General features: G+C 37.3%; 1 non-coding gene across 1 annotated transcript; it reads right to left on the bottom strand.

The window, feature by feature from the left end:
* Positions 1 to 9,925: 9,925 nt before the first annotated feature.
* On the bottom strand, positions 9,926 to 9,998 carry Trnaa-agc (transfer RNA alanine (anticodon AGC)). The gene has a single exon. It is a non-coding gene; the product is annotated as a tRNA-Ala (tRNA).
* Positions 9,999 to 13,141: the final 3,143 nt, after the last annotated feature.

Consider the following 13,141-nt stretch of genomic DNA (forward strand, 5'->3'; position numbering starts at 1 on the left):
ATGTTCAGTGTTTGGTTTGTAGCCGACCAAGCAATTATGTAAGTGTTTACATATATGTGAGGAATGTATGTGAAATTCCATATATAAAAAATAAAACTATGTTGTTAATTAAACCAATGACCCAAGGGGTCATATAGGAACTTGCAGGAGTGTGATAAACATTGTTAATGAAGTGTGACAAAGCCTTGACGTTGCTTGTATCAGCGTCCTGATTTGTAGACACCTGTAGTCATCATATCCATTGTTGTGTGAAACGTCAACAATGCTTTCACTTGAGCAAACCATGTTGACGCTCTACCACAAACCGTGCTACATGACTTTTGTCTCATATGTTCGTCTGTGTGTATGTTCGTATGCTGAACTAAGGTTTGCTCTCCTGTGGTTTTGTAATTGTATTGTATCTCAGACTTCAACTAGCACTCTTCACTTGAAGACCTATCAAAACCTTCTCTGTATCTCTCCACGATGTAAGATAGAAGAATATATCTTATTTTTGTACTCTGTGGTTTTCAACGACTCAACCTCTATGTCAGAAGGAAGCAATTGAATGAAACTTGAAGAATAACCCCACAGCCAATGAGGCCGAGTCAAGAATGAAGAGTATTTACCCACCGATATCTGCTTTGCAGATCAAAAGAACAAACCCGTGCCTCGTTTGTAAATAATACGAGAGCACAAAAACATGATTTTTGCTGGGTAACGGAGGTCTCGACACAGGTCTTTACAATCTAGATGAGATACAAGATTGTGATCAGTGGGTAGTTCTTCACAAGTACTCCCCCACCCCAAGGCAATTATTAATGATTAATAATGAATAACTAAATAATGCACAATTAATAATGAATAATTGGAAGATTTGTACAGTTAATCATATCTTGTTTGTATTAGGAGCCATCCTGAGTGGTTTTTGATATCCGAGGTTGTTGGGCAGTTTCAACTGTTGGATTGTCCAGCGGGCTCGCAAGGATGTCCGGCCTGGGATGGCCTCGACCACGTCACAGGACATCAGTTCTTTTGCTTGAGGTCTTGTTTTGTGGAGGAATTCTTCGATGCCTGCTAATCTCTCCCTGGGTTTCATTATCCATCAGGAAAGCTGGCTTTAATCTGTTGATGGATACCCAGTTTCCCCATATGTGGATGTCGATGAGGTAGGCCTTCAAATTTCCATTGGTAAACACTTAAACAAACGGTGGGCGCTTTCCATCATTCCGTTGCCTGCTGGGTTAAATGTCATTGTGTTGTGGAGTGTTGTCCCCATTAGGTATGCCAGGGAGACCCAGAGTTGTCTGCCGCACCGAAACGACTTATCCAACTTGATAGTAGGGCTTCCGGGCAGGAGATTGTAGATGTTTCTGCCATTGGTGTTGCTCCCGACCATCTCGTAGACCATCTATGACTGTTAGGAGGTATCTGGTACCCCCAATTGGTGCAGAAGTCCTACGACGTCCACGTGAATGTGCCTGACCTGTCTTTGTGGTTGAGGGAAGTCTCCGATGCCTGATTTTGTGCGCCAGGTGATCTTGCTTGTCTGGCCTGGTATGCATGTCCTTTTTTATCCCATACCACACGAATTTCTCGGTCATCAGGCGCATTGTTGTACGTCCTGATGGATGGGATAGGCCATGGATGATGTCGAATACCTGCTTCCTTTGAGATGCGGGTATCAGGGGCCAGGGGCAGCCTGTGCTGGTGTCACGGAGAAGTGTCAATCTCCACCATGCTATTGGCACATCCTTCCACTTCAGCGCAGTGAGTGGCAGTGCAGTAAGCTGGCGTTTCGGGGTCTACAGCTTGTTCCTTCACCAGGTCCGTGTAGTCGATGCCCAGGTGGACCGAATTTATTTTTTTTATTTTATCCTTGACAGGGTGTTGGCTACTGGGTTCTTCTTTCGTGGATGTAGCTGATGGTGTACCTAAATTCGGATATAGCATACCGAATATGTGATCCCCAGTTCATTGACCGCCGAAATAAATTTCTTGGTAGATAGTTTTACTAAACTGTGTAACCCTAAGTCTTTTATACTACAGTCTCTATCTAAAGCTAGATCGATGTTTACGCCCCTCATGATATAACTGAAAAGGTAGATTTTAAGGCATCTCTTGCTCTTCCCTATAATAGAGAACTTAATAAATTTTCTAGGCAGCTTAAAGGAAAAAAGAATGGCTTCAACATAGTTTTTCAGTACAACAGTACAATCAAGAAGAAACTCATTAAAAATAACCCGGGTAATAGAGAGAATGTAGGAGTATGTAATACCTTGCAGTGATTGCAATGAATGTTACGTGGAGTAAAGCAGACGTTCCATTGATAAGAAGGGAAGAACACGTTGCTGCTTGGAGAAGGGGAAGTTCATACAGTGCAATTGCGCAACATACATGGGAGAAAAACCACGCAATAAATTTTAAAGGTATAAAGGTTGTTTTTGCATGTAACGACAGGACTTTGAGACGAGTAGTAGAAGGGGCGTTAATTTCATTAAACGAGACCTTTGCAGGAAATACTAGTATTTCAGAAAATACAGCTATTTGTGAAAAGATATGTAGAAAAAGGGAAAATTTCAAACTTTAGAAATATGTGTGGCAATAACGATGCTGCCTCCTCTCCTGTTTACTCCACTCAGGTCATTTCTCCCAACAAACCACCCAACCAGCAAAGAACAAGCAGTTGACAATAGAAACATTCCCCCACGCAGATCAAGACGAATTCTGGAAAGAACGAGGGCTCAACCGCCAGATCATTCATAATATAAGCTAGCTTGTTACCTAACCGCTGTTTTTTCAAATGTTTGTGCTCTTACTTGTTAGTTCCTTGAGGTGACATATCACATTTTAGTGAACAAGACCACAGGTGATGGTCGAAAGCTTTAATCCTGTACAAGAATATATATTATAAACTACAAGAAGATTTTACTTCATTGTGGATTGTATCCCCATTTACTTAGAGGTACGACATAGTACCTGGCTTCTGCATATATATATATATATATATATATATATAATAATATATATATATATATATATATATACTATTATATATATATATATATATATATATATATATATATATATATATATATATATATATATATATATGGTAAGGGTGACAAAGTGTAGGACCGGTTATTAAAAGCTGATGCGTTGATTCCGACGCGTTTCATAACGACATTGTTACATTCTCAAGGTTAAGCAAAGAGAGAGAGAGAGAGAGAGAGAGAGAAAGAGAGAGAGTTACAAGGACTGGGATGTCTCAAAACTTATAAGTCCATCCGAGGAGACATCGTGTAATATATATATATATATATCTAATAAAAGGAGCCCATAAAAACACCAAAAACTGTAGAGAGAAAAAAGTACTATATTTCAGAGACTGCTGTCTCTCTCTCAGGTATATGAATGAGAAAAGTTTACAGAAAAGGTGGTATTTATACCAAGAGATTCGTCCACAAGTAAGCCAATTTAGGTCCCCCCACCCCCGCTGATATCTTCCTTTAATCTTCTTAGCGTGGGTTGAATGAACACTGCGTCGACGATGTCCGATGTCCAATTCCCTTTTGAGATGTTCATTACCTGCTTCTCTTTTATTAGGAAGGCCGATTCCATCACTTGACTCTTGTACCGGCAGTTGCTGCTATAAATTACACGTGACATATTCCAGTTTATTCTATGGTTATGTTCATTTATATGGTTGAAAATAGCCGAGTTCTGTTGTCCATACCTAACTGACCGTTTGTGTTGTATTAATCTCTGGGAAGTGATTTACCTGTAAATTCGATGTAAGATTGGTCACAGTCCTCCTGGCATGGGATCTCATATACCCCAGAGTCTTTGGGCGATGTCTTTTGTTGGACGTTAATCAGGGATTTGGCTAAGGTATTTGGGGTAGGTAAATGCAAAAGGGTTGGATTTCCCAGGGTGTGAGTTACTCTTAATCGTCTCCAGGTGGGGAATTTTTATTTTATTGTTGGGTGTGTCTCTGGTCTTGTCTTTAGGCGGTCGGTAGAAAATTACGTTTGCTTTTTGAATTGCTTTCTCAATTATATGGTCAGGATACTTTAAAGATGAAAGTTGCTTGCGAATTAGTTCAAATTCTTTTTCCAGGAAATCTGGGGAACAAATTCGTAAGGCTCTTAAAATCGGCCTTAATAAAAGAGAAGCAGGTAATGAACATCTCAAAAGGGAATTGGACTCGGACATCGTCGACGCAGTGTTCATTCAATCAACGCTTAAGAAGATTAAAGGAAGATTATCAGCGGGGGTGACCTAAATTGGCTTACTTGTGGACGAATCTCTTGGTATAAATACCACCTTTTCTGTAAACTTTTCTCATTCATATACCTGAAGAGAGAGACAGCAGTCTCTGAAATATAGTACTTTTCTCTCTACATTTGTGTTTTTATGGGCTCCTTTTATTAGATGGAAATTCTGTTGTTACAGAAAACATTTTTTACCAGTCATATATATATATATATATATATATATATATATATATATATATATATAGTTATATATATAATATATATATATATATATATATATTATATATATACATAGATGATATATATATATGAATATATATATATAATATATAGAGAGAGAGAGAGAGAGAGAGAGAGAGAGAGAGAGAGAGAGAGAGAGAGAACAATTTAGAATACATTGAATATGGAATATGAAATTTTAGTCTCAGCATATTATACATTAGTACATACATACATATAAAAGCAAATAATTACAAGGGAAAAGCACCCGTACGACCGAAAGTTAAAGCCTAAATGACTAGAGCAGGAGACGAGAGAGAAGCGGCTCAAGCCAAAATACAGCCTGTACTGAGGAATAGTGTGAGTTCAACTTGGGCACTAACTAGTTAATGAGTAACGATTCTAAAAAAAAAACAGCTTGTCTGGCCCAAAACAGAGAAGTCAGAGTATTCGATATTGGTTTTAGATATGTTAGCATGATTTCTGTCGTTGTAAAATTCTGCAACTAGTGCGATGGCTAACACTTGTAAGCTTACTTCTGGCTCAATGTTGGTAAAGTGTTAACTGAATTATTGCCACCTGTTATGAAAGGGTGAAAAAATGAGGCTTCGCTCATCGAGTGGGAACCTAGTCATGATATCTTGTCTGTTTTGAAATAATCTGATAAGCTATTCATTCTAATAGACACGTTGGAGTCTAGCCTATTAAACAAGTGCTAAATGGAAGGGAACAGTATTCTCTTGGGGCCATTTATAATCACTCTTTCCTCTCCAACAATGGGAATGTCAACAACAAATGTGAAAGCACTCTTACCCTTCTCATCCAAACGGTCTTTTTATTAGTAATGACCCTTTCTCATTTCCGGACCTCCTCTCTTCCTGAAGATGTTTTCGCTAATACTCCTGTATACTTTTCACTTTTGCTGCCTAAAAAATGCTCTAATTACACTCCTTTGTCCAAGGTCCTGGTACCTTCCTTCCAATCTATGATTGCATTTTGTTCTTGCTCGACTCGTATCCTTATGTCTAAAAAGGAAACCCAGTTACAGAAATGTCTCCACTAGTTCTTCGCCTGTCTGCCTTCATAATATTGATTTTGCAACCTAGTTTCTAACCTTACACCAGTCTGAAGATTCAATTCACTATTTCCGGTCAGCTTCACTTCAAATTCGAAAGTTTTTCAGCCCCTCGCATATTTCTACATAGTTCCTGGCTTAGGGGGCTTCAGCAGGAAGTCGTTCTAAGAAAACACGCCAGATTTACAGAGGGGATGCTGTTAAATGCACCTGGAGATGCGGGGTATCGATCCCCGTGCCCTATCACAGCAAGCGAGCGCCTCTACCATTTGATCTACATCCCCATAGCACTGCCAGAGGTGAAAGTTCTTACTAAAGCTAAAACCAAAATACCACATGGCAAGAGTGCCAAGCAATTTGGTCACTCCTACCATTCTCTCTCTCTCTCTCTCTCTCTCTCTCTCAAAAGTATAGGAAGACTGGTAAATAGGTCTTTTAAACCTGTAATTCAGTATGTATGTAAAAAAACTTCTTTCATCAATTTATTATTTCTATGCGACTTTGATTCATTCTGGTTAATCGTTAATTCAACGAAAGTTCTCTTAACATTAGTTGACCTACCTGACAATGGGGGAAATTCCAGCATCACCAACCCCATCTCCACATCCTTATCACCAAACTTAACCTAGCTTAGGTGGTTTCACATCTTTTTGATTTCCTTCTTAACCTAAATTAATGTTTCAGTACATCATTGATAAGCGTTAGGGTAGTTTTTTGACCGGTGTGGGTCAGAGGGTAGCCATTCATTATTCTCTAATCGACCTCTCCACCAGTCAAAAAACTACCCTAATTCTACGAAAATGGTTTCTCACTGTGGCCCTCTGTTATTTTTAGGTACAGAAGCGATATTTTAATGAGTTGAAACAAAAAACCCTACGAAAATGAAAGCCAAATTTGCCAAATTGACGCCAGAAACTATCAGCAAAACCACATTTCTATTTCAAAATAATTTAAACCATAAGTGGCTGCCGTTTTAAGATACGTACCCCTAGCTCTAAATACTTCGCTCTTAACTATCTTCACAATTTTTCGCTCCCAGACACCGAGAGCACTGAAGCAATCTTCTCATAAAGACAACCAACGAAGCAAAATTATTCTTAAAATATTCAAGGAAAATGTTCGTAAAATGCATCACTGATGCACCACTGAACGTAGTCAAAACATGGCAGTCCGGAAATATATTCTAATGAAAGGAAAGGAGAGAACAAGGCAGGAGTCCGCAAGACCGTGTATAATTTTATATTTTTTCTTTATATAAGACATACCTGTAGCATGTAGGATTCATACAACAAACACGTTTGATAAAGTTTTTGTTGATGGTCAGTGGTAATTGTGGTAACTACAAAAAATACAGACAGGCGGTAGCGCATAAAGCAGAATACGAAATGGACTCTCCAGAATTTCCTACGTCTCATCATTTAGAAATTGACTCAAATGCTTTAGAAACATATAATTCATTTTGCATCTGATTTCTAGTGCAAAACTCAAATTATACCGGAAGATTTTAAGTGCTCATTATTTGCTCACATTATCTAATGGAAAAGAAATCAATATCTCGTAGGTGCCTGTCTAGCGTAGTAGAGTTAAAAATGAAAATAGAGAATTAGATTATAATGAGTATATAAGGTATGTAGAGGTATATCTATATATATAATATATTATATATATATTATATTAAATATATATATGTATGTAATGTATGTATGTAGTATGTCATGTGTGTATGATGTTAATTTTTTCCTTAAACATTCTAAACCAGAATATATTCTAGTAGATGTAGAAAACACGCGAAAAATATCTGGCTAAAAATTTCTAGAATACAAAATGAGCTGGAAAAGAGAGAGAGAGAGAGAGAGAGAGAGAGAGAGAGAGAGAGAGAGAGAGAGAGAGAGAGAGAGCGGAATAAAACTTAGAAGAAAAAACAAAGAATAATTACTGAGGCTCGGCAAGATAAAGAATATTTTTTTTTCATCTTAAACATGCACACGAAACTAGCAGACTGTCTGCGTTTATTTTCCAGCAGAATATTAAGGTAAAGAGTGCAAGAATGCAAAACTTAAATCCCCGACGACAAATGACCGCCATAAGGCACAAACTGTGGCAGCATATTTCAGGTCCTTCCTATAAAAAATCTAGGAGCATTTTTAACCTCTATCTCAAAGACCTACCAGGCGGCCGGCACCCACGAAGAATGAAATAGGATGGGAAGTAGTGAGCGTGACCCCTACGAAAGCATTAGTATGATATTTGTTTACAGAGCTAAAATCCTTAACTAGTAAACTAACATAACAAAAATATTTGACAGAATTCGTGGAAGCTCAGAGAAACCGATGGATGAAAATCTATTCTTAAACAGGCTGCCATATAGGGTAAAAAATGTAAAGGATTCGATCCACCTTGCCGAAAAAGAAACAGCGGCCCTGTTTAATTTGTTATGGGCACCACGGAGGTCTTCATTTCGTTGTTGACCTTGGCGAAACCCGATGTGCCGAGGTCTGGATGGGCAAGATGATAAACGATTTACACAGGTTAATTCGAGCTGACCTATCTGGAATGGAAACGGGATCTATACATTACTAGCATTGTATTTGCAAAGCTTCAACTAAGAAATAAGAAGATATTTACTTTGCTTTAACAAGCTTGGATAGACATGTGAAAAACATAAGTCTGGTAGCATTTTTTGTGTATAATTTCCATTTGAACCATGAACGTAACCTTCCTCTCTTAATGTGTGAAGTAGGCTACGATTCTATGTCGTGTATTAATCTGAAGTGCCTGTTGCGAAAAAATGGTCAAAAGAAAATGGCAATCTTTAAAAGCTCTCTCTCTCTCTCTCTCTCTCTCTCTCCTCTCTCTATATATATATATATATATATATATATATATATAATATATATATATATATGTATGTATGATGTATATATATATCTATAAGTATATATATATATATATATATATATATATATATATATATATATATATATATATACACGTACATATATATATCTATATATATATATATTATATATATATATATGTATATATATAATCTTTAGATTTAATTTTCTTTCTTCGGCGTGCTTTCTTGTAGTTAATCTTGAATGTGCTTAACATCATTCATTTCTCTATCATAACCTCTACTGAAATTTCGTCCCTAATGAAGCGTGAAATTAAGTGGCCGCAGATTTGTAAAAAATTCGAGATTTTTGTTTGAACGTAACTTCTGTCCTCTGAAACTTCATCCCATTACCATTTAAGATGTTGGACATATATATAGGGCATTTGAGTCACAGCTCATTAACTATACTCTGTTTTTTTTTCATCTGTCCATCCGCCGTGTGGTGTTTTTGTATGGTAACACTGCGTACCGGGCTTTAGATAGTTACTCTATGTGTAAGTTTTAGGTAAATAAAAGGATATCTGGGTGTACATTTACAACTGGAAAGTGTTTTAATAATTAACTGTATGCGAATTACACCGTTAATATTCGAAATAGGATATTATTATAATCGTTGAATGTAAGCTGAATGTAACTATCTAAAGCCCGAGACGCAGTGTTACCATATAAAAAACACCACAGGCGGATGGACAGATGGAAAAAAACAGAGTATAAATAGATGTGAAAGCACTTGGTGATAAAATTCTCTCCTTTAATTTACTTTGCAATTCGCTTTCACTCATAAATGTTGTCTTTTATGTTTGCTTGAATGTAAGGTTCCTTCGCACACATACTCGGATCTCCGGTCAAATCCCAATTTTCTTCTAAGGAGATCTGGTAACTGATGTCCCAATGTTAGGACAAATTAATACAGATTGTACAGTCTCTCTTTTTAGGTCGTGACCTTCCGTTTCAGTTTTCTGCAAAGAAAACTATTGAGTGGCTATTTGCCTGTCCATCTGCACTTATTCTGCCGCCCTCAGATCTTCAAAATTGTAGAGGCTAGAGGGCTGCAAATAAGTATGTTGATCATCCACCCTCTAATCAACAAGCATCCCAAATTGCAGCCCTCTAGCCTCAGTAGTTTTTATTTGATTTAAGGTTAGAGTTAGTCATGATCGTGCGTATGTCATGCTATAGGTGTCAAGAAAAACGGGCCACTGCCAGACCTTGGCTGAGAGTTTCATACAGCATTATACGGTGTACAGAAAACTCGATTTGCGTTCTGAAGAATTTACGCGCATTCTTTGCTTGTTTTTTCTTAATCTCGATTATGGATTTCAGTCCATTAACGCAATAGCGACTATAAACGTTGACTTCATCCAAAATCATGGCTGACGAATGTAGCTTCACAGCTGACACCGAGATGCTTAGAGACGTTCATCTCCGCAATTTGACAGTTCCTTTCACTCAAAACGAGTCCCTTGAAAATGTTACTGGAGATGCGGGGTATCGATCCCCGTACCTCTCACATGCTAAGCGAGCGCTCTACCATTTGAGCTACATCCCCTGATAAGTAGTTAAAAAACCTCAACTCAATAATGGTAGTGAAAGTTATCTCTGGGCTCTACAATGCGCACCGCGTGGTTCGTGAGGATCTCTCTGCAGAGCTGCGAGACATCCAACAGAGGACTCCGTTTTCTATGCCACTGTAGTCTAGGGGCACGCTTGCAAAATTGTCTTTTTACAGCAAAACATAATCCAGATGGCTCACAATAGGCACTAGAAATATATAGAAAAAACACCCCAAGAGAAAATCTCTGTCTCTCTCTCTCTCTCTCTCTCTAGGCAAATGAATGGCTCTGGGGAAACTGGTAATGTGTTCAACCACTTCGACCAGTTAACATGGGGTTGCAAATCTAAATTGCAGTTACTCTCAGACAAACGATAATGATCAGAGTAGGTGGCTCTGCTAGTTACAATCAATAAACCTTATGTCCATCAGCCCCAGAAGCGCTCCCAGAAAAACTATAGCCCCTGTCTGCAAACCAAAGTGCACAAACATCTAGAAACATTGATATTACAGGTATCATTGTATATTTTTATAACGCCCCAAATGACAATGCATCTATTACTACTCATGTTTTTGGATTATTAACTTTCTTCACTTTTACTACGAAAAAAATTCAAGCACTCCTAGCATAATGCAATGGGTATTGAAGATTAGTAGTCCATACCATCGCTATATAAAAGTAAGTAAATAAATTGCCTTTACAGAAAGTAATCAGAGCAGTTGAATGCCAGAAGCAGCCGTAGCAACTTCCTTTCCAGGTAATATCAACATGATCTTCATGCACATTTCAATCTCCAGCTCTGAATGCAACCACTTTCCTGACCTAGTTCTCTCCCGTAGCAGAAAAAATAAGTATCGAAAGTCATCAACAACTAACAACTTAATTCTCAATTCATAAATGCAGATTCTTCTCTGCTGATCAGCATTAGATGTCAACTGTCAACTCTTTATGGTAAGAGACTGAGAAATGGAAATCAGTTTATATTCCTGAATAAACCGGTCACTAATGATGATACCGGAGGACGGTGTCTCTAGGACCAAGGCCCGTCTAGAAATTACGTCTGTCATAGAGGACCCTTCGAAGATCTTTCAAGCTGTAGCTACGCAGCCTCAGCGGAGAAAATCCGTCTGAAAGCAACACTCAATCAGCAGCAATGGAGCTGTATCAGTGACCCGCCACATTACTACCTCCTTAAAATTTATGGGCTGCTCTAAGAGCATACATATCTAGCATATCTAACAACCAACGAACACTTTTTAGCTACCTCACTTTGCTCGTTGGGTTCGGAGGTCTGCACCAAACTTCCTTTGTACTTAAATAATGACCACAGGCATGTGCTGGTACTAACTAACTTATTCTAAATCTAACCAACATCTTTAATCTAGTATCCACTCAACCACTACAGTGATCAAACTATCGGCAGGGCAAGTATTGAAAGAATAACCAAAATAAATCCTTACCCTTCAGAAGTTATGATGAATAAAGAGAGAATACTTGCATGATTATACAACTTGTAGAAGTCTGACATTATTACGTAATGAAATATATATAGTTTACTATATTTATCTAAAAAGAATGTACACTGTTATTACCATCGTCGTCTAGTTCTGAAACGGTGAATCCGTATTTTGAAAGTACTGATCAAATTTAGAGTAAGATAAACTATCATGGCAAATTCCTAAAAATAATTCTGTTTGTGGTATTTCCTATAGTTCTATAGTTGCAACTTAAAATAATTAAGTCTTATATATAAGAATTTTAAACAGCTTTACCTAATAACATAAAAGTGCTGTGAATATGTCAGTAAAGACCACTGAATTAGAGAGATTTGTGAAATTAGATTGTCACAAGAGGTCATCATAGTATTATCAGCAACAGAAAACCCACGCTGTACACGCATATAAGTATAAAGTATCTTTTATCAAGGCAAGAAGGCATAGGAGTTTGTTTTCATTGTAAGAATGCTATCTAGTCAGGTTTCAGGCCACCAAGTGACTATTTAAGAAACACTTTTCTAAGTCTCATAGAAATGCTAGAGGATATCCCGCCATGTATTGCACAGTGTGTTTTCTTTTATACAATGATTTCTGTGCATAAATTCCACTAAGACACTACGATAATTTTGGAGTAATTAAGCCAGGGCCAGGCCCTCTCATCACATGAAAAAGTCAGAATAAAGATTCGTTGATCCCGGGGTAAGTCCAAACGCGTCTATTACCGGTAAATTTCAGTTCATTATCATCCCGACGAACCTTTCTTATTATGCCATCGACTAAGCGGCGTGGGTACGCTCTTAAAAACCCCCGGTCGGGAGTAGTCCATTTTACATTAACCTTATGGGAAAATAGGGGGGGTTTTCAAAAACAATCAATAATTTTGTTTTTTTTTTTTCAACCGATTTTTCTCACTCTAAAACCATTTGGAAGATAAATTTCTCTACTAAAAACTCATAACTGTGATTTTTGAAAAAAAACTTTTAGTTTTTTTATTATATATTTTTTTACGTCAGTATTATTTTATCGATAATTTCAATAGGTAAAAATCAAATTTAAAAATTCTGTGCTATGAAATATTTAGACATTTTAATGCTCTATTATTTGGTTTTTGAATGACTAAAATCGGTCGATAAACAAAAAAGTGTTAAATTAATTTTTTTCCGAAAAATCTAAGTTTTGAGAAAACGAGCGTCAAAGTTTTCATATACTACATTTACATCTGTAAATTCCGAAGTAAACCTAGAGACTTGAAATTTGGAGGATATATAGAAACCATGTTTATAAACGTATACTGTAACTTTTATTGAGATTGATCTATTTATTAGTCTAGGAGCCAAATGCCTCTATCTGTTAAAATAAGGGATTTACCCTACACGGTGAGCCCCTTACGTTTTGACGCATTCATAAGATAGATTAATATATAGCACACCATATTCAGGACGGCTCTTAAAAATCTGGCCTTTCGAACACCTAAATATTGCCATAAATAGCTCTCTAGATTAATCTATCGTATTCGCGTTGGCCACTTTCATTAAAAAGTTATGACATATGATTGTTTGTTTATATATTCACGTAATATTGTGGTAAAATGACCTTCACACAATAAAGATGGAAATGATATACCAGAACATTACACCTATAGG

This window comes from Macrobrachium nipponense, chromosome 5 (genome assembly GCF_015104395.2).
Source record: "Macrobrachium nipponense isolate FS-2020 chromosome 5, ASM1510439v2, whole genome shotgun sequence".
NCBI lineage: Eukaryota > Metazoa > Arthropoda > Malacostraca > Decapoda > Palaemonidae > Macrobrachium > Macrobrachium nipponense.